The sequence below is a fragment of the Felis catus genome, chromosome E2 (genome assembly GCF_018350175.1).
Source record: "Felis catus isolate Fca126 chromosome E2, F.catus_Fca126_mat1.0, whole genome shotgun sequence".
In the NCBI taxonomy this organism is placed as follows: domain Eukaryota; kingdom Metazoa; phylum Chordata; class Mammalia; order Carnivora; family Felidae; genus Felis; species Felis catus.
In genome coordinates, this window is record NC_058382.1 from 55,138,730 (window position 1) to 55,160,249 (window position 21,520).

Here is a 21,520-nt window from a genome sequence, read left to right on the forward strand (position 1 = left end):
CCAACTCCAGAGGCACGTTCTTCACCATGATCCCCCGCTCCTCCATTTTCAAGGACCACGAGCCTGCTGAGTGCTGGCCGCTAGGTTGGGGGTTCCCACTGTCCCCTGGACCTCGGGGGCCCCCAAGGCTGGAGGCCCGGAGGCCCTCTGAATTCTAGAGTGTTTTCAGGACATCACTGGGGGGGTTAAAGCAGGTTGCGGTCTTAACTTCCCGGGGTGGGAGGTTCCCAGAAGCCCAGGGCAAGCTCGGCCCCTTTTCCTGAGGGGAGGGGGTGGTGTGAGTTGGGACACGTCCTCTTTTAAGGTTCTCTCTTGCTGCTTCTGACCACTTCCTCTTTTCCCTGGGGCGGAGGCAGGCTGTGGCTGCACTAATGGCAGGCATCCCAGCAGTGGCCCAGTGGCCGAGGAGGCCTCTCAGTCTCTCCTGGAAGGGCTTGCTTGGCTGGTCTGAGGCACTTCTCCCCCTGGGCTTCCATCCCCTCCCCACTGCCGCCAAGACCCTCCCCTGAGTCCCACCCAGAGAGCAGAGGGTGGGGGGGCTCCCTGAGCTCTCCCTCAGCCAGACGGCTGCACACCCTCCATTCAGGCTCCACCTGGGCTGAATCTGCTTCCAGCAATTTCCATGGAGGACGTGGCCCAGGTTCAGGAACCCTGCCTGGACAGCCACGCCCCTCAGGATGCTCAGGGAGGTGAGGACCCCAGTTCTGGGTAGAAGGCCCAGCCTAGCACCTCAACCATGAGTGCCCCATGTGAGCAGGGGAGCTGTGGCCTGGGAAGAAGATGGGCATTGAGAAATGTGGGTTCCAGGCCTGGCTCTGCCGCTTTGTCGGCTGCTGTGCTTACCAGGTTGCTTTTTTTCTTGGGCCTCAGTTTCCTCATCCATGCACTGGACATAAATAACACTTCAAAAGGTTGAAGAAACAAATGCAGTGCTACATGTATCGTGCTAAGCAGAGAGCCTGGTACACGGCCAGGATTTAGTGTCTTGCGTGTTACTGGGCAGAAACTGCAGCTGCCCTGAGCCATCTAGGATGCACTCCCCCTCCCCCCAGCCCCTGCAGAGGAAGGCCGGTCACAGGTCACAGCTCCCCAACCCTGTTTCCTGCCTCCACCCTGTCTCCACTCCTTTCTGCCCCAGTAGCCCCCAGCTTCCCACTTGTAGCAGGTACAGCCCTCAAGTTCAGGTGGACAGGACCATCACCTTTCCTCTGTAGCCTGTAGCCTCCCCACCCCATCTAGCCAGGTTGGTAAAACATCGACGTCAGTCATCGTTGGGATGTGCCCGGCCGAGTGTCGTGCCAAAGCCTTGGGTCGTTTCTTTTTATTGTGGTGAAATACACAGAACATGAATTGAGCCACCTGTAACGATTTGTAAGGGTACGGTTCCATGGCATGAAGTATATTCACACTGCTCTAGAAACGTCGCCACCACCCATCTCCAGAACTTTCTCGTCTTCCCAAACTGAAACCGTGTCCCCGGTAAACCATGGCTCCCCATGCCTGCCCCCACCTGCTGCAACCCTTGTTCCACTTTCTGTCTCTAGAATCAGACTGCCCTCCCTGCCTCTTATAAGTGGAATCATGCAGTAATTGTCTCTGCGTGACTGGTTTGTTTTCGATTAGCACGGCGTCCTCAAGGTTCACCTGTGTGGGGGCACGGGGCAGAATCTCCATCCTTTTTACTTATGTTTGAATAATATTCCAACCTATGTCTAGACCCCATTTTGCTTGTGCACGTATCCATCGGTGGACACTTGGGTTGCTTCCGCGTCCTGGCTGCTGTGAATAATGTTGCTCCGCACGGGGGTGTGCAAATACCTGTTTGAGTCCCTGCTTTCGGTTCTTGGGGGCGCATACCTAGAAGTGGAATTTCTAGATCATATGGTAATTATGTTTGATTTTTTTTTTTTTTGAGGAAATGCCCAATGCCCAAAGGCACTGGGGAGCCCCTCTGGCCATACTGTGTACAGGGAGATAGGAAACGAGGAGCAAGACATCATAGGTTCAAATCCTGGTCCTGCCACTTCCCAGTGCTGTGACCTTGGGCGACTCACTTCATTGTCTCAGCTGTGATGAGGAATGAGAGCAGCGCCTCCTGGGGCTGTGGTGGTGTTCAGAGCGCATACTTTGGATGGTGCCTGGCGCACAGGGAGCCCTAGTGATGTTAGCTCCGCCTCGTGGTGCATCTGGACTCCTCCAGAGATCCGATCCTGCAGCCTCACCGCTTCTGTGGTCCCACGCCAGCCTGGCCCCTCCATGGAACATGCCTTTGGAGCCGGCCCTGCTTCTTCCCCAGGACTCCAACTTCTTTCCCCCTTTTGCAGGACCCTGGGAATCTCTCTTCATTGAGGGAGTTTCTCGTTCCCTGTCCGTCTGTGGCTTATGCTCTTGAAAACAAAAGCCAGAAAGCAATGCCTCAGGCTAACCCTGCGAGAGCCTGAGCCAGGACCAGAGGGGAAACCAAGGACACTGACCAACAGGTCAGCATGGGCACAGGCGAAGAGGACCCCTTTCTTCTTTCCTTTGACCTTGGTCATGCCATTCTCGATGACTGGGTCCGGTCTGGGCCCCGTGTTTTGGGAAGGGTGAGGAGAGCTGGGAGGGTCACTGAGGACCGCCCACAGGCATGATTACAGGGACGGGGACGAGGCACTCTGGACTGAGATGAAAGGAACGGTGGTTTGGCACTTTCAACTCTAGGGGAGTCAGCCGGAGGGTTCCGGTCAGTGAGGGGTGGCTGTGGAGATGAGATTACCCCCCTTGCTGGGCCAGCAGCTAGGGCTCCCGGGCTGAGGCCGGCACCGTCCCACCTCTGTTTGAGGCCAAGCTGGTGTGCGGCTGTGTCTGGCCAGCTTGCCTGGTCTGCGACCCCAGCCACCCCAACCCCCACCCTTGCTCCCGGGAAACTACTTCTGCTGACCACGGATGATTCCTGGAGGAAGGTCAAGGCAAGACCTGGCAGGCTGAGGGCTTTGGTCCTGGGCGATCACACCTGGAGGTTGGCCCAGCTGTGTCACCTCCACCTGTGACAAGAGGGGACAGAGAAACCTCCAGGATGCCCCCCACACCTGGGACATTCTCTTGCTGTCCCATCACCTTTCCTTTCCTATTTGGTCTTCTCTGTTCCTTTCACCTCGTACCAACTGGGACGTGATTCGGAAATTCACAAAGCAGTGCACTTCTCTTCACTGTTTATCAATACCCAGAACCTGGTGAGGAGCCAGCACTCAGTTTCTCTCAAGTGGGCTTTAGTGAAGGGCTTTTTTCCGTGGCCCTCTGGCAAAGCTCACAATGGGGACCCCTACGACATGCTCCCTAGCATTGTCAAAACCAGTCCTGTCTTCGCTATTTGCAGACATCCCCAAAGGAGCGCTGATATCTGTTCTGGGGCATTAAATAAAATATGCTGTGAAGGTTAAGTAGGATAACATGTGGAAAATTCCTGGCACATTATAGTTATCAGGAAAAATAGTTACCATTTTTTATTTTTAAAAATAATTATTATATTAAAAGGGAGGACAATATTTATTGAACACCTACTATGTCCCGGATACTGAAATGTTGGAATCCTGCCCTGGGAGTCAAGCTGACTTTCCTGGCCTACATCAGAAGCAGTGACACCCACAAAGGTCACCATCCCAGCAACAATACAAAGTGAGGGAAGTATAGGGAGGGGAAGGACCAGCCGTGTGTCCTTAGGCAAACTGCCTCACCTCTCTGAGCCTATTTCCTGACCTGTAAAGAGAGGCTGGGAATCCTCCCTTCCCCTTCTACTGGAGTCAGGGGTCAGAGGAGGTAAAGCCTGAGCCAGTCTTGGCAACCAGGAAAGTGCTGCCCAGTGGAGCAGACCGGCAGCTCTCAGTGGGAGACAAGCCCTTACCTACACCTTTAACTGAATTCCCCGCTCTCAGCTCCTGAAAGCCATCTCTGCAGGCTTGGGGAACACCCCTCAGGGACACTAGAACTGTGCTCTTCTCCAGGGCCCATTAGGAAAAGAATGTTCTGCAAGTCCACCCAAAGGTGGTCATTCCTCTGGTGACCCCCTTGTGGCCATGCCACACTCTCATCTGTCCCATGCCCTGACTGCAGGCCAGTTGATGTGGTGTGTTTCCAGGGAGACTGGGGAAGGTGACAGCATTTCTGGGAGGAAAGATGGGCTTGTCCAGGGGCACAGTGGGATTTCCGAGGTTGGTGCTGAAGCTGAGTGGTAGAGCCGTGGTTATAAAGAGCAGGTTTGCCAAGCCGTGGAGCAGTCGGGGAGGCTGGGTGGATGGGCAGAGTTTCCCCTGGAGGCCAACTGGCTGACTTGCCATTGTCCCTGACGCCTTCCAGACAAGGCTTAATGGAATGGTAGGAATTTGCTGCTGGTCTGTATTGTTATTGCCAATGTTCACGGGGTAGTTACTCTGTGCCACTGAGAAGGTTACCTCCTGTAATCCCCAAACAAATTTATAGGGCGGCTGCCACTATTATCCCCTTTTTACAGGTGAAGAGGCTGTGGTACAGAGAGGTTCAGTATTTTGCTCAAGGTCACACAGTGAAGGAGCCAAGCCTGGAGTCCAGCAGGTCATCTGAAGCCAGAGCCCGTGCAGATGGCCATGCCATCCACCGTCACGGGCCAGGGAAGGACAAGCAGAGAGCTGAGTAGGGGAAAGAAGGAAGGTAATCCCTAGGTCCCAGGTCCCACGTGAACCTTTCACTGAGGTTGGTGCTGCATAGTGACAGACGTCACTAGAAGGGTGTCACTGGTTCTGTTTTAGCGATGAAGAATGGAAACACAGAGGGGTTGAGTTGCCCAAGCAAGGGGACTGCACTTTGAACCAGATGTGTCTACACTGCAGAGCATTGCTGTTTCAGTGACCCCACCACCTTATCTTGTTTCTTTGGCAGTTTGTTCCAAGTCTGATCTGTCTTGGGAACCTTGGGACCTGGAGCCCAGGCCTGGAACAGACATACCAGACCTCTATACGTGTTTTCTGAAATAACGTAAGAGATCCCAGTTGTTTCCACTTGCTGCTATGTTGGGCGAGGGAGAGGAAGTGTGGTAGGAGGTGTAGTGACCTCGCATCTTTTGTGAGTGGATGTTTGCTGAGCCTGAACCCTGCTGAGATGGAGAGTTTAGAAAAGAGAATCATGTTGGAGCAGGTGTATCTCCTTTACTTTGGGGGAGTTAAAGGAAAAGGAAAGCTCTAGGAAAGACCCAAATTGAAAATTTCTCCCTACCTCCCTTACTTCCATCTATCCATCCATCTATCCATCCACCCACCCATCCATCCACTCATCCATCCATCTATCCATCCATCCATTCACCCCCACCCACCCACCCACCCATCCATCCACTCATCCATCCATTGATCTGTCCATCCATCCATCCATCCATCCATCCATCCATCCATCCATCCGTGCATCCACCTATGCATCCACTCATCCATCCACTCCATCCATCCATCCATCCATCCATCCATCCATCCATCCATCCGTGCATCCACCTATGCATCCACTCATCCATCCACTCATCCATCCATCCACTCCATCCATCCATCCATCCATCCATCCATCCATCCATCCACCTGTGCATCCACTCATCCATCCATCCGTCTGTCCATCCATCTATCCATCCATCCATCCATCCATCCATCCATCCATCCATCCATCCATTCGTGCATCCACATATCCATCCACTCATCCATCCACTCATCCATCCATCCATCCATCCATCCATCCATCCATCCATCCATCCCTTTATAAATCTCTATTAGTAATATGTTGCTCCCTCACCCCCAAAACTTTGTGGTTTAAACAACAATAGTAATTTATTATCATGGTTTCTGAGGGTCAGGAATTTCGGGAATAATTGGCTAGTTAGTGCTAGCTATTGGTAGGAGGTCTCAGTCCCTTTCCACCTTAACCTCTCCAGAGAGCTGCTTGAGTGTCCTCACAGCATGGTGGCTGGCTTCCTCCCAAGACAGCAGCCCAAGGGACCAAAGTGGAAGCTGCGATGCCTTTTATTTCCTAGCCTCACACGTCAGACGTTGTCCCTTCCCCAGAATTCTGCCAGTCATAGAGTCAGCTCTTGTTTAGTGTTGGATGAAGCAACACAAGGGCATAAATCCCAGGGGATGAGGCTCATTGGGGGCCATTTTGGAGGCAGGCCGCCATCATCCATCCATCCATCTATCCATCAATCCTTTTGTCATCTGTCCATCCATTCAATCAATAAACATTTGCTGGGCTCCAGCTTGTGCCAGGCCCTGAACACAACACACATACACCCCCAAACCCAACCCAAAACCAACAGAAAAGAGGAAGCCTCATACAAGAAAGCCATTGTTGGACATTTCCTCTCATTTTCTACATTTTTAAGCAACTTCACTGAGATACAATTCACATACCACACCATTCTCTCACTTAAAGTATACAATTCAATAGGTTTTGGTCATGGAGTCATGAAGCCATCACCACAATCACTTCTAGAATGTTTTTATCCCCCGAAACCCCTGCTCCTTTAAGCGGTCACTCCCCATTTCCCCTTTTCTGCAACCACCTTCAATTACAAACTTACTCTGTCTCTATAGATTTGCTTATTCCGGACGTTTCATGTAAATGCAGTCGTAAGCCGTGTGCTCTTTGTGACTGGCTTCTTTGACACAACGTGATGTTTTCAAGGTTCATCCATGTTGTAGTGTGCCTCAGTGTCTCCTTGTGTTCCTGAATACATTCCATTGTAGAAGCAGACCACGTTTTGTTTACTCACTCATAAGTCGGTGGACACCTGCCTTGGGTTTCCACCATTTGGCTGTTATGAGTAATGCCGATGTTAACATTCGTGTGTAAGTTTTTGTGTGGATGTGTGTATTCAGCTCTCTTGAGTCTAACACCTGGGAGTGGAATGACTGAGTCATATCATAACCCTGTGTTTAACTTTTTGAGGAACTGCCATACTGTTTTCCAAAGCAGGTGCCCCATTTTACATTCCCACCAGCAGGGTGTGAGGGTTCTAATTTTCCCCTCATCTTGGTCAACACTTACTGTCTTTTTTTTTTTTTAAGTTTATTTATTTTGGGAGAGAGAGACAGACAGAAGACACGAGCAGGGGAATGGCAGAGAGAATCCTCAGCAGGTTCCGCACTGTCAGCACAGAGCCTGACTTGGGGCTTGAACCCACCAACTGCGCTTGAACCCATGACCTGAGCAAAAATCAAGAGTTGGACACTTAACTGAGCCACCCAGAAGCCCCTGCCTTTTTTTTTTTTTAAATAAGTTCTATCCCCACTATGGGGCTCGAATTCACGACCCTGAGATCAAGAGTCGTATCCTCTAATGACGGAGCCAGGCAGGCATCCCTGTCACTATCTTTTTTTATTTTTGCCGCCCTGTGTGAAGTGGTGTCTCATGTGATTTCATTTTGCATTTCCTAGATGGCTAGTGATGTTGAGCATCTTTTCATGTTTTATTGGCTGTTCGTATGTTTGGAAAAAATGTCTGCTTGGATTTTTTGCCCATTTTTAACTGGTTTATGTGTCTTTTTGAGTCATAAGACTCCTTTGTATGTTCTTAGATACAAGATAGAAGTCTCTTCTAAGATACATGATTTTCAAGTGTCTTCTCCCATTCTGTGGGCTCCAGTTCCTTTTCAGTGTGACTTTATTATTATTATTACTATCGTTGTTTAAAAAAATTTCTTTTAACATTTATTTATTTTTAAGAGACAGAGACAGAGCACAAGTTGGGGAGTGGCAGAGAGAGGAGACACAGAATCTGAAGCAGGCTCCAGGCTCCAAGCCATCAACACAGAGCCTGATGCGGGGCTCGAACCCATGAACCGTGAGATCGTGACCTGAGTCGAAGTCGGACGCTTAACCGACTGAGCCCCCCAGGCGCCCCTAAGAGAAACATTTTCATTTATTTATTTATTTTTATTTCACTGTTTTTTAACACTTATTTATGATTGAGAGACAGCGCATGAGCAGGGGAGGGGCTGAGAGACAGAAAGACACAGAATCCGAAGCAGGCTCCAGGCTCTGAGCTGTCTGCACAGAGCCCGACACGGGGCTTGAACTCACAAACTGTGACATCATGACCTCAGCCGAAGTCAGACGCTCAACTGACTGAGCCACCCAAGCGCCCCCCCCTTTTTTTATTACTATTAAGATATTTTTAAAAATGCAGAAATGTATAAAGAGGTAGAAAAATAACTCCCCAGAGGCCATGATTCATATTTAATCATATTTCCTTTTGTTGTCCTTTTAATCAATTCAATTATGTATTTTCTAACAGGCAATTATTTGCACAAGTAGAGAACTGTAAACATTGGCTTTGACTATTAGTGACTACTGACTTTTGTTTTTTTAAGTATGCTCTACACCCAACGTGGGGCTTGAACTCACCACCCTAAGACCAAGAGTTGCACGCTCCACTGACCCAGCCAGCCAGGCACCCCCAGAATTTTAAAGGTTTAATATGAGTTTCCTGCCCTCAGCCTCAGGCACTCAGACTCTTTGCTAGGGATAGCCACTGGTATCGCTTTCTTGCAGATTTTTCGGTGATAGCTTATACATACATACGTATACAAATCAATTTCCCCTTAAGTTGTAGGACATTAGCCATTCCACTCAGCACAGCCTCTTTACAGGCTTTCGAGTCAACACAATTTTCTTTACACAGTTAGGAATCACCCTGAAGATCCCTGTCCAGCAGTTGTAGGAGGTAGCACAGGAACCCATCGTGGTGTTAGCAAACACAAGGAATTTATTGAAGCATATTGGGTGGCTTGTGTATTCTCCAGAAGGGCAGAGACCCAAGTCTGGCATCTACACCGCCTGAAGCAAAGCAAAATCAGGCACTGGATGGCTCCAGTGGAGACAGCCCAGCTGATTCTTCTGGGTTCAGAGGCTGCAGCCTCTGGTCTTGCTGCTGCTGGACACTGGGTGCCCATGTCACTGCCTTTGCCAGGTATGCGTCCTCTGACACCTGCTTCTCCTGTCGCCAGCTTCTGAACACGAGCCTGGTGCTGGTGCACCTGACTGACGGGGCAGCTGGGAATATCTGCATCCTAGCTGCTAGGGAGTCTGGGAAAGCAAAGTTCTGACTTGCACCTTGGAACGGTGTGGCCTCATCAGTGGGGACGTCCCCAGACATAGGAGGGCGGGTTTCACTGGGCAGCCAAAAAGAACGGCATCAGACTTGAAGGTAAGTGTATTTTAATTATGAAATTATAATTCCTCTGATTGTAAAAGCATTGCATGAGTGAGAGGTGATATGTTGTAAGGGCCAGGAGTGGACAGTGCTGGGGTTGTCTGGCTGGGTCCATTCTTACCTCTGTCTCTTATCTGCCTTCTCACCTTAGGCGTGATTTGAACTTCTGCACGACCAGCCTCCTTGTCAGTAAAATGGGGATAATAATCAAACCTCCGTCAGGAGGTTGGGCTGAGGGTGGAACAAGTCATCAGATGTTAAAGTTTAGGACCGTACCTGGCCCACCGTATTTGCTATATAGTTGTTTGCTCTTTCTGTTTTCCCGGTGTTTTATTATGAGTGTTTTAGAGCACACAGAAAAGTTTAACAAATTGTACAGCAAGCATCTATCCCACCCATGCCACCTGGGATTCCACCATGAGCATTCTGCTGTGTTTGTTTTATCACACGTATCCATCTGTGTTCCTTTCCAGTCGTTCACACATCTTAATTTTAATGTGTGTGAGAGTAATGGCAAATGTGTATATATGTCACTATTACCTTTTTTTAATGTTTATTTATTTTGAGAGAGAGAGAGAGAGCACACGCACATGAGTGGGGGTGGGGCAGAGAGAGAATCCCAAGCAGGCTGTGCACTGTCAGCACAGAGCCCAAGGCGGGGCTTGAACTCACAAACCACAAGATCACGACCTGAGCCGAAATCAAGAGTCAGACCCTTAACCAACTGAGGGCGCCACCCAGGCGCCCCTTGCTATTATCTTTTTAAAGCAACTCTCAACTGTTAGCTTAAATAATATGTGTGTGTAGTTTGTGTTGTCCTTCCGCATAACACAATGGCCTGAGTCCTGTTTGGTGAGACAGAATTTGTTAGGTAGAGGGAATAGTGAGAGGGAGAGCAGGGGTTTCCTGACAGTGGGAACAGCCACACTGAAATATGCCCCCCACCCCGACAGGCTGATCATACAGTGTCCCTTCAAATGGACATTTAAAATACTCGTTCAGGGGCGCCTGGGTGGCTTGGTCGGTTAAGTGTCCGACTTCGGCTCAGGTCATGATCTCACGGTCCGTGAGTTCGAGCTCTGCGTCAGGCTCTGTGCTGACATCTCAGAGCCTGGAGCCTGTTTCAGATTCTGTGTCTCCCTCTCTCTCTGCTCCTCCCCTGTTCATGCTCTGTCTCTATCTCAAAATAAATAAACATTAAAATAAATAAATAAATAAATAAATAAATAAATAAATAAATAAATAAATAAATAAAATAAAATAAAATACTTGTTCAGACAGGACTCTCTTCCACTGTCCTGGACAATTCTGCTCTGCCCCAAACTTGCAAGCCCACTTGACAATTATATCAGTTGTATCCATTATCTATTGCTGTGGAATGCATCATTCCAAAACCTACTGGCTTAAAACAGCATTGATGATCTATCATGGTTTCTATGTGTTAGGAATTAGGGAGCGGGGGGCAATTGTGGCCCAGAGTCTCCCGTACAGTTGCAGGCAGATGCTGACTTGGGTTGGGGTTGTCTGAAAAACTTCTTCACTCCTGTGTCTGCTGCCTGGGCTGGGACCAGAGCAGATGAGGCTCCCTGGGACTTTGTCTCTGCATGATGTCTCTATGCAGTCCCTCCAGCATGGTGGCGTCAGGGTAGCTGGCCTTCTTAAGTCAGCCTGGGGCTCCTAAGGCATATGTCCCGAGCCAGCACAAGCTGTCACGCGCCATCTCTTCTGCCGCGTTCTGTTGAGCAGTTACGCAAAGTTACAAAGATCGGCCACTTCCGTGGAGGAACATCCATGTCACATGATAGAGCAGATGGAAAGGAGACGTAGAGCAGATGTCTTTGGAGAATACAGTCTCTCACAGCTGGCTTTTGGATGGATTCCCCCTCCTCAGAAGGCCATTGAGCCACCACCTGTTATTACTCAGGCACGTGGGGTCCTGGGGGGGTCTCATCATCACCCCTGGCAGTTACCTTTCCAGCCACACGCTGAACTCTCCGATAATTCCAGTTCTCTAAGAGGCCTGTGGCAAGTCCAATTTTCTCCATCTCGTTTTTTGCCTGGTGTCCTGGGTTGAATAGTGTCCTCCCCGATTCATGTCCACCAGGAGCCTCAAAATGTCACATTTGGATATAGGGTTTTTGCCGATGTCATCAAGGTAAGATATTCATATTGGGTTGTAGTGAGCTCTAAGTCCAGTGACTGATGTCCTTATAAAAAGAAGAGAAGACACAGACGCACAGGGAGAACGCCATGTGGCAAGAGAGACACAGATCGGAGGGATGTGTCTACTCCTCAAGGGACACCAAGGGTTGCTGGCAGCCACCAGGAGCTAGGAGAGAGGCATGGAGAGGTTCTCTCAGAGCCTCCAGGGGGACCCAACCTCCCTGACACTTTGGTTTGTGACTTCTGGCCTCCTGAAAGCTACAGAATCAATTTCTGTGGTTTAAGCAGTTACCTTATCAGTGATACTTCGGTCTCTTTCAAGTCCATAGTCTGCTGGCTGGTTGGCAGCTTAATTCAGACCTGATGCAAAGGTTCAGTCTGTGACAGAAGGTCCCCTGTGGACACCTCTGCTGGGCGGCTGAGGGAGGTGGCGTGCCAGGAGGTGCTGGACAGGGCCCAGCTGACCTGCGAGGATTCAGCAACAGATGAGTCACCAGACGCTGAAGTGTGTTTCTTGCTCGGGGCTTTTTAGAATTTTTTTTCAAGTTTGAAAATCCGGAATGGCCTTTCCAGGTGCGTCCTGAGTTCCATGTCTCCAGAGCTGGTGTGATTCTGTCCACATGGGCACTGTTTATAGTGGCAGCAGCTGTGACCTTTAGAACCAAGAGGAAAATTTCCCTCATGGATTCAGGCTGTCCTGTCCACACTTGGGACCATAAACTCTCATTCCCCCAAAATACGGAGGATGTGGGGCAGGGGCGTGAAACACAGCCACTCATGGAGGAAGGCTCTGTGCATCTTTTGCTAGAAGGGAGACCCCTGGGAGGGGGAAGTTGCTCCCCCCTTCATGGCTTTCAGGGATGCACCCACTGTGTGCCCCTCAAAAGCAAGCAGCACCCCTCTTGGGGACTTGGCATGTGCCTGAGAAGTTCCTTCTCTAGATGCTCACTTAGCCGGCCTCTCCTCCTCCTCAGGTCCTGCTCAGATGACCTCTTCTCCAGGAGGGCTTTGTGACTGCCATATCTAAATTCCCTTTCACTTCCCTCGTTATACCCATCTGCTTTGTCACAGCCCTTGCACTTTGTCCCCGCCATCTGGAATGACCTTGGTAATCTGTTTCCTGGTTTACGGTCTGTCTTCCCCATTAGAAAGTAAGAGCCACAGGAATTCTTTGGTCCACCCCCAGCTCCTGTAACAGTGCCTGGCACAAAAATGTCTGTACCTAGAATGCACAACCGCGCAGAGAGAACGTCTTGACCAGTCGTCCTGCCTTCAGCCTGGCTCCCTCCTCCCACCCTCCCCTGCTCACACGGTGGATTTTCCAAGCCAGAAATCATCCAGGTCACTCTTCTGCTCTAAGACCTTTAGTAGCTCCCCATTGCCCCCAGGTAAAGTCCAAATGTGTTAGCAAGACTCAGCCTGTCTCAAGCCCTGCCTTCCTTCCGGGCACGTACACCCTTCACTCAGGCAGAACTGAGTCCCTGACCAGAGTGTATCGCCCATGCTTGTCTGCAGAGACCCGCCCTCCCTCCCCCTGTCCCCACTCAGCTGACTGCTCTCGCCTGTCACTGGCCTCAGAGGGAAACTCACTACTTTCAGGAAGCCTTGCTGACCCTGTTTTCCCAAACCTGCATTTAATTATTCCTTCTCCCTCAAACCCCACCTAGCCCTTATCTGTATTGTATCCTTTTTTTTTTTTAAGTAAAATATGATTTACACCCAGTAAAATTCACTCTTCTTGGTATATAGTATATGAGTTTTGGCAAATACATATAGTTGTGTCATCTCATGACAGTCAAACTAGAAAACAATTTCATCACCTCTCCCAGTTGCTTTGTGCTTTTTGTAGTCAGCTCCTAGCCCCTGGTGATCAGGGATCTATTTTTTTTTTCAAATGTTTGTTTGTTTGTTTGTTTGTTTGTTTGTTTATTTATTTATTTATTTTTGGGGGGGGGACAGAGAGAGACAGAGTATGAACGGGGGAGGGGCAAAGAGAGAGGGAGACACAGAATCGGAAACAGGCTCCAGGCTCCGAGCCATCAGCCCAGAGCCTGATGCGGGGCTCGAACTCACGGACCACGGGATCGTGACCTGGCTGAAGTCGGATGCTTAACCGACTGCGCCACCCAGGCGCCCCCAATGTTTATTTATTTTTGACAGAGAGAGGGAGCAGGGGACAGGAAGAGAGAGAGAGAGAGGGACAGAGGATCCAATGCAGGCTCAGCTCTGACAGCAGTGAGCCCATACGGGACTCGAACTCACAAAACTCACGAACCATGAGGTCATGACCTGAGCTGCAAGATCATGACCTGAGCCGAAGTCTGACACTCAACAGACTGAGCCACTCAGGCGCCTGGGTGATCAATTTTCTCTGTGGTTTTGCCTCTTCCAGAACGTCGGATCAGTGGAATCTTACTGTTGTGGCTTTCTGATTCTGGCCTTTCACTTAGCCTTGTGCATTCGAGGTTCCTCCTTGGTGTTGCCAGTTTGCTCCCTCTGGCTACGAGTGCCCTTTCAGCATCTGGATACTTTGTTTATTCTTTCACTTGTGAAAGGCATTTATCTGGGTTGTTTCTTACTTTCAGTGATTATGAGCACTGCTGCTGTAAACCTTGGCGTCCAGGTTTTCACACGGACATTTGTTTTCATCACCCTTGGGTGAATACTTAGATGTGGGTTTCCCAGGTCATACGGTGAACATACGTGCACCTTTTTAAGAAACTGCCCAGCTGTTTTCCGCGGAGGCTGCCCGGTTTGGCTTCCCACCAGCCACTCCACATGCTCTACAACGCAGGGTATTGTCGATTGTTTTTAGTGTCACCATTTTAACAGTTCTGTAACCTTTTTTTTTCTTTTTACCTACCTGGCTGTGACCTCCTGATAGAGAATGAATCTTTCCTTGTCTTCAGAGCCTAGGATAGTGCCTGACACATAGTAGGTACTTCGTAAATGCTTGTGAGCTGAATGGGTGATCTACTGAATTGGTGTCTAAGGAGAATTTGTCTCAGATTCCATGGATGGAAGGCTAATCAATGTTCCCTCTCCTGAGGGAATTCATTATGAGGTGGTCTTTCTGGAATCTGCCAGCAAAACCTCCTTATCTTTATGGCTCACACCTCTGTATATCTGCCCAAAGTGCCCAGACTGCTTTCCATCTCTGAAAAGGCTCATCATGTTGTCTCTTTCACTGTTGTTTCAGTGGGAGCTATTGGTACCCATACTAGAGAGTACAAAAGAATCATGGGGTGGGGGTGGGGGTGTTTAGAATGCAATCCCTAGGCTCCACCCCCAGGGTTCTGATTCATGAGGTGCGGCATATCTGGGTGCATCTCAGACCTCCCTGAGAACTCCCCAGGGGAGACCCAAGTCCTCTGTAGGCGTGGAAATAACTCCACTGGAAATAAGCCCCGTGCCTTCAGAGGCCAACTCTACAGGTCATTTAATGCCTCTGAACCTCAGTTTCCTCATCTGTAAAATAAACACGGAAATAATCGAGCTTCCCAGCTTTGTTGTGACGACTAAATGCATTTACTGAATGTAAGGTCCTGGCGCAAGGTAGGCATTAAATAAATTTTTACTGATTTTGGTAAACCGCAAAGATTTTAAATGTTTTTTTTTTCCACTTCTCAGCTAACTACCTCGTATTTTAATGTTTTTATTGATGCATAACATAATGTGGAAAAGTGCACTTAATATAAGTGTACAGTTCAATTAGTTTTCACACATGGAACACATTGGTGTGACCAGTGTCACATAGACAGAATGTGGCACAACCCTGGGACCTCCCTCAGCTTACCTCTCATCATCATCTTTTTTTTTTTTTTTTTTTTTTTTTTTACTTTTTAAAATGTTTATTTATTTTTGAGAGGGAGAGAGTGCAAGCAGGGGAGGGGCAGAGAGAAAGAGGGAGATACAGAATCCTAAGCAGGCTTGGGGCTCCGAGCTGTCAGCACAGAGCCTGACGCGGGGCTCGAACTCACAAACCACGAGATCATGACCTGAGTCGAAGTCAGATGCTCAACTGACTGAGCCACCTAGGTGCCTACATCACCATCTTCTAAAGTGACCATTCTGCTGAATGACAGCCTTAATTTTCAAACAGTTTACACACACACACACACACACACACACACACACACACACACACAAAGTTAGCTAACATAGTTTTTGTTTTCCAGTATAACTAAACTGTGTTCAGTAAAGAATATTTGGAAAACATTGAAACCACAAGTCAGAGATGACCTGTTAACATATTGAGCAGCCATTTTAAAATATTTATTTTGGGGGGTGCCTGGGTGTCTCAGTCACTTAAGCTTCTGACTCTTTTTTTTTTTAATTTTTAAAAAATGTTTATTTATTTTTGAGAGAGTCAGAGACAGAATATGAGTGGGTTAGGGGCAGAGAGAGAGGGAGACACAGAATCCAAAGCAGGCTCCAGGCTCTGAGCTGTTAGCACAGAGCCCGATGCGGGGCTGGAACTCATGAGCTGTGAGATCATGACCTGAGCCGAAGCCGGACGCCCAACTGACTGAGCCACCCAGGTGCCCCAAGCATCTGACTCTTGATTTCGGCTCAGGTCATGATCTCACAGTCTCAAGAGATGACAGCACAGAGCCTGCTTGGGATTCTCTCTCTCTCTCTCTCTCTCTCTCTCTCTCTCTCTCTCTCTCCCCCCCCCCCCCGCCCCTCCTCCACTCCCAAACACACTCTCTCTCAAAATAAATAAACTTTATGAAGTTTAAAAAATAAAATCTTTATTTTTTTATTGAGATATACATAGAGTTGCACAAGTTGTAAGTGTAAGGTTCATTTTCATCAAGTGACCAGCCCTTGTAACTACAGGATCAAAACTGAGAATGTCACAGCCGCCAAGACCCTTCCTTCTGCCCCCTCCCCAAAAGAAACACTATTCTGACTTTAAGGGCATTGATCAGCTTTGCCTAACCAGCTTGGAGTATAACAAAGCTGCTCTCTGTCTCTCTGTGGTGCTCTTGGAAAGCTCTCTTGCATCCTTCGAGACCCAGTTCTGAGGTCGTCTCCTCCAAGAAGTCTTCCCAGCCCCTCAGTTTATCCCTCTAACCCAGCTCTCGTTATTCTTTAGTAGTAAATGCCTCTTCCTGCTGTCTCTCCTTGGAGAGAGTAGTAAATGTCTCTCCCTGCCTTATATAACACAGGGTATAGTGGGTTGAATCATGACCCTCCCCCTAAAAGATCTAAGTCCTAACCCCTTGTACCTGTGAAGCTGGCAATAGGGTCTTTGAGGACGTAATGAAGGATCTCAATTTAAAGCCCACTCTATATCCAGTAATAGTGTCCTCACCAGAGAAAGGAGAGAGGGATTTGAGACACAGATACAGGGAAGACCATCACTGAAGACGAAGCAGAGGTGGGAGGGGTGGAGTCCCAGCCCAAGGAATGCGGGGGGGGGGGGGATGGTGAGGGGGGGGGGATGGCGGGCAGCCGCTGGCAGCAAAGACAGAGGCCTGGGTGTGTTCTCCCCCAGAGCCTCCAGAGGGAACCACCCCTGCCGATACTGGGACTCCAGACTTTGGGCCCCCAGAACTGCAGGAGAATACATTTCTGTTGCTTGAAGCCATCCAGTCTATGGGACTTTGTAGCACCGCCCCTGGACTGAGCAAGAACCAGGTTGGGGGCTTGCTGGCCTGTAGTGGGGACAAAAGGGAAGCCCCATCCTCAGATTGAGCTTTCTCTGACACTCACCGCCACCACCACCAGTTCCCCTGTTTTGCTACACACCCTCAAGGCAGCCTCACGTGACTTGAGGGAAGCTGACCCTGTCCCCTGCATCCAGCCAGATGTGGAATCCCATTCCTTGGAGAATGACTGAGGCAGAATGGGCTGTGACCCACTTCTAATCAATGACACGGAAGAGAAGGCATGCTGGGGGCTTTGGGGGAAAATGTTCTTCTTTCTGGCTTTTCCCCTTTCGGGTCTGGCTGCCAGGAGAGGCAGATATGGAAAGGATCTTGGACCTGCTGATGTATTTGAACTTCTGACTGCTCCCTGACTGCCCCCCCCCCCCCCAACCATTCCCGGGCTTCCAGCGGCATGAGATTCCAGATGGCTTTTTTGTGGCAGCTGGGCACATCCTAACTTACACTCCAGCCATGAGAGGGAGGATCGGGAAACTGAGACTCAGAGAGACTAAGTCACTGCACTGGGGACACAAGGTAGGAACGTGGCAGAGGCAGGATTCACACCGCGGCCTGTCTGTCTCCATGTCCTGCGTTCTCAGCAGCTGCTCCACAGTTGCTCTTGGATTTAAACTGTCCCTCCTGATTTTACACGAGGCCTAGGGCCTGGGAGAGGCCCACCTGCAGCCAGTTCTCGGCACAGCAGAGACAGCGTGTTGTGTGTCCGTAAGATGTCATCCATCAACAGCGATGACTGCATGACGGCCCTGTCGGCTCCGGGGTCCCACTTAACCAGGAGTGGTGCCCAGGACTTGGACACACGTTAGCTGACTCACTCCTGCACAGCAACCCTAACACTGATGAAGAAACTGAGCCTCACAGGGGATGGCAGTTCCGTGCAGAGCCGCACAGACGGTGAGGGGCAGAACAGGGTTTCGAACTCTCTCAGTCTCACTCTGGAGGCCCCACCTATAATATACTCTCTCCAGGTGGGACTTCGTTGATTATTGCTGTCTCCCTGGAGCCCAGCAGCTCCTGGCTCCGCGAAGGCACCCAGCAAGTGTTTGATGAATGAATAAATGAGCCCCAGCAGGAACTTGAGGCTTGAGAAGCTGAAAGAAAAGCCATGGGACCAGAAACTTTTCCAAGCAGGCCTCAGTTTAGACAGCAGACTCCTCCAGCTCAATAGCAAAGAAACAACCTGATTTAAAAGTGGCCAAAGGACTTGAACGGACATTTCTCCAAAGAAGACACATTTCTCCAAAGCCAACAAGGTAGGGTAGCCCTTGGGTGGCTCAGTCGGTTAAGCATCCAACTCTTGGTTTCGGCTCAGGTCATGATCTCAAGGTTGGGGGGGATTGAGCCCCACTTCAGGCTCTGGCTGACAGCATGAAGCCTGCTTGGGATGCTCTTTCTCTGTCTCTCTCTGCCCCTCCCCCACTTGCTCTCCCTCAAAATAAATAAACATTTAAAAAATTGGAGACAAAAGAAAAGCCAACAAGGTATATGAAAAGACACCCAACATGACTAATCACCAGGGAAATGCAAATGAAAACCCCGTCACACCTGTTAGAGTAGCCAGTATAGGAAAAAAAAAAGAGGTAACAAGTGTTGGTGAGGATGTGGAGAGAAGCAGACCCGGTTGCACTGTTGGTCGGAATGCAAACTGGTGCAGCCACTTTTGTCTGGAAATCAGCGAGGAGGTTCCTCACAATATTAAAACCAGCACTGCCACATGATCCAGCAATTCCACTTCTGGGTATGTATTTCTCAAAAAAAAAAAAAAAAATCGAAGACAGGACCATGAAGAGATATCTGCACTCCATATTCATGGCAGCGTCATTCCTAACAGCCAAGACATGGAAACAACCTAAATGTCCATCGATAGGTAAACGGATAAAGACAATGTCATATGTACATACAATGGATATTCAGCCTTTAAAAGGAAGGAAAGCCGACCGTCTGCAGCCACGTGGATGGCCCTGGAGGACATTATGCTAAGCGAAGTAAGCCAGTCACACAGGGCACCTGTTGCATGGTTCCACTCCTGGGACACATCTAAAGGGGGCAGACTTCTAGGGGCGCCTGGGGGGCTCAGTCAGGTAAGCATCCGGCTTCGGCTCAGGTCACCATCTCTGGTTCGTGAGTTCAAGCCCCACATCGGGCTCTGTGCTGGCAGCTCAGAGCCTGGAGCCTGCTTTGGATTCTGTGTCTCCCTCTCTTTCTGCCCTTCCCCCACTCTCTCTCTGTCTCTCTCTCTCTCTCAAAAATAAATAAACATTAAAAAAAAAAAGGCAAACTTCTAGAGGCAAAGAACAGAAATGGTGGTTGCCAGGAGCTGGGAGAAGAGGGGAACGGGGAGATGTTCCATGGTTACAGAGTCTCTGCCACACAAGATGAGCAAATTCTAAGAGCTCTGCTACACAACATTGTGTCTACAGTTGACAAGACGGTATCGCACATCAAAAAATGTGTTAAGAGGGCAGACATCGTGTTAAGTGTTCTTACCACACATGCACACCCAAAATGTAACCCAAAAAGAAACAGAATGACAAAGCGACAAGGGGGGGGGGACCTTTGATGGTAACATGGGTATATGCGTAGGTCCGAACTTATCAAATTGTATCTATTACACTGGGTGTTGTATGGAAACCAGTTTAACAATAAATTTCATATATTAAATAAATAAATAAATAAAAATTGTATCTATTAATTAAGCACAACTTTTTGTATAACAGTTATGCCTCAAGCTGAAGAGCAAAAGAGCTGCCCCCTCCCCCTCCTGCCCCTCCCCCACCCCCACCCCCAATCTGCTGGGCCCGCTTAACCCTGCCGAGGTCTGGGGGGCTTTTCTGGGTGGTACTTCCTCTCACAGAGGCCTGCCAGCCAGCAGCTGGGACTGGGCTTGTCCCCAGGGGACATGCATTTCTCTGAACAATGTCAGGAAAGGAAACCAAACCAAAGGCTCTCAGGGACTTTCTGATCGTTTTTTGGCGCTGGGGGTGGACGGGTAGGTCAGCGTGCTCCCTGGGGTGGGGTGAGGGGCTTTACTGGTGGCTGGGATAAGGAAGAGGCCTAGGTCGGGAAGGCCTGTTGTACACCAATGATTATTAGAACAAGAGGTGTTACTGACTGAAGCTGTGTTGTGATAACCTCCGCTGCCCATTACCTTGAATTCTTTAAACAACCTTCTAAGGTAGGGTTTGTTTGTTTTTTTTAGCAGCTTTATTGAGATATAAGTCACATACCATACAGTTGACCCTTTAAAAATATGCAGTTCAATAGCTTTTGGTGTATTCACGGAACTTTTCTACTGTCTTCACAAAATTTTAGAACTTTTTTTTATCACTCCAGAGAGAAACCCTGGACCTTCCAGGACCCGCATGACCTCAGTCCTGAGGTCAAGCAACCACGAATCTGCTGTCTCTACAGATTTGCCTCTTCTGGACATCTCAAAGGATGGTGTGATGGGGAAGCTGGAGGCTCAGAGAGGGTGCCTGACCAGCTTAAGGTCACACAGCTAAGGAAGGGGCAGACTGGGGACTTGAACCCGGGTCTCCCTATTCTTCAAGGCCACACCTTCCCACTGTGCCACGGGGCTTTTCTTCTTTCCCATCACAGTATTAAGAATGGTCAGCTCTGCTGGTGGAACCCAGGATACCTGTTTTAGGTTGTATTTAATCCTTGCCATCTCTCCAGAGAGACAAGTACAATTATGCCCATTTTGCAGAGAGGGAAACAGAAACACCGAGGGCCTAATGGTTCAGTGCACCGTGGCTGCTAGTAAATGGAAGAGGGTTATGGGAAAAACAACAACAACAACAAACAAGTGCATATTGAGGCTGGGTGAGGAGCACAGGATAAAAAGTTGAGACAATTCTGATGAAAAGACCATTTTCTTTTGGGTTATGCCCCCTCCACCCTCACCGCCCCTTCTTCTTTCTTTTTATATGAAAAGGAAAAGAAAGTTCCCTCCACCCTTTGAGGTCACTTCCTGACCCATTTGAGAATCTGTGTGGGGTGGTTGCAAACTCACTTCTCCCTGCCTGAATGCCTCCTGTTAATGCTTTGAGTGGGCAGTGGGCCTATGTGTTCCTGGGCACTGGCACCAGGCAGACCTGGGTTCTGGGTTTAAATCCTCCCCCTCTCCCCCCCAACTGAACACTTATGAGTCCTACATGGGACACTGTTTGTTTGTTTGTTTGTTTGTTTTTGACCGGGTGGATTCTCCGCCTACCTACTGTGCTTTGGAAAAGAAATGTCATTTTGTATTTGAGTCCTCCCAGAAGGAAGCAGGGAGGGGCCCATGTGTCAATTATTTTGAACAAACAAGCTGAGGTTTAAGAAAAAGAGGTGAGAAGCTCCAGAGATTCCCATTCATTGCACTGGATTCCTTTAAAAATTTGTTTTAATGTTTCAAACGCACAAACCGTGAAATCATGACCTGAGCTGAATGAAGTCAGACGCTTAACCGACTGAGCCACCCAGGCGCCCCTGCACTGGATTCC

At 49.2% G+C, this 21,520-nt stretch overlaps 1 protein-coding gene across 1 annotated transcript in view; it reads left to right on the plus strand.

The window, feature by feature from the left end:
- PLCG2 (phospholipase C gamma 2) overlaps window positions 1-21,520 on the plus strand; it is a 187,636-nt gene that overhangs the window by 13,606 nt on the left and 152,510 nt on the right. The window lies entirely within an intron of this gene.